Source organism: Anopheles merus, chromosome 2R, assembly GCF_017562075.2.
Source record: "Anopheles merus strain MAF chromosome 2R, AmerM5.1, whole genome shotgun sequence".
Lineage (NCBI taxonomy): Eukaryota > Metazoa > Arthropoda > Insecta > Diptera > Culicidae > Anopheles > Anopheles merus.
The window spans coordinates 7,055,504-7,056,549 of NC_054082.1; the positions used below are offsets into that span (position 1 = coordinate 7,055,504).

A 1,046-nucleotide genomic window follows, 5' to 3' on the forward strand; every position below is an offset into this window, starting at 1 on the left:
TGTATGCTGTCACAGCCGGAGCCGGGATTTGTGCTTTGCCCAGGATGCACATACGCACACGAAAGGCTGCGGGGACAATGCACGGGAAGAGGCAGGCAGGTCGGACGGATCTGTAAGCCACACATCGTTTGCCCATTTGTCCCGCCCGAAACTCCCGAAACCATAACCGATGAGCTTTGCCAAAACTTCCATCAACGCTGATGGTCGGCGGGGTGATGGGGTCGTTACGCTTCTAGCCGAATGGGTTTGGGTGACACACACACACACACACCCGCCCGGTGCCGCAGAAGTTTGATAATTAATAGCTGCTACGTTGTTTGGCTTCGATCGTTTGCACGAGATGGAGCATTACAGAGAGAGCGAGAAAGAGAAAGAGTGACAAAAAAACGTGAGGGAAAAGCGGATTGATGGGCATCAATAGAGTCTGGCAAAGTTTATCGGAACAATCTGTTGGGCGAAGGAGTTGCGGGTTTTCAAAAGGTAATTTGACAAAGTCGTCCTGTGCCAACAAGGCTCGTACCAGCAACCTTGGGCCTTGGCTGCTTCTTGGTAGACTGCCATGATGATGTTTTTTTTTTTTTGGACGCTGTCACATGAACCTCAACAATGTTTGACATGTAAAGTGAAACATTGTTGAAACAGATGGGACTGTTTAAATATTAACTGCTTGCTGTAAAACAACTGCTAATTCCCGCCAGAAATCTGTCATCATAAGTTGGTGAGTGTACTCCAAAAGGCTCCAAAAGTTTGCAAAATACCATTCCTTTAATTCAATATTAATACTTTACAAAAATAAAACTTAACAAGGCTTGCTTTTATAAATTAATGACCGGTAACGGAAGTATAAATATGTATATAAATATATCGTGTTTTTTTTTGTGTGTTTTGTTTGGCACATACTTTGCCCACTATATGCGTACATTCCCGTACTTTCCCTCATAGAAAATGTGTATGTTTTTACAAAAAAACGAAACGAAAAAGAAAAACGAATTCGACAACTACCATACTACCGCTTACGAGCTACGGCTATAATTACAGTTCTAAAC

The 1,046-nt window shown here is 43.1% G+C and overlaps 1 protein-coding gene across 3 annotated transcripts in view; it reads right to left on the reverse strand.

The window, feature by feature from the left end:
- Window positions 1–746: 746 nt before the first annotated feature.
- LOC121601320 (twitchin) overlaps window positions 747–1,046 on the reverse strand; it is a 36,603-nt gene continuing 36,303 nt past the window's right edge. For all 3 annotated transcript variants that reach the window (XM_041930152.1, XM_041930148.1, XM_041930139.1), the window contains one exon: window positions 747–1,046. This exon is cut by the window's right edge and continues 680 nt beyond it. The gene's annotated coding sequence lies outside the window, so the exon portion shown is untranslated.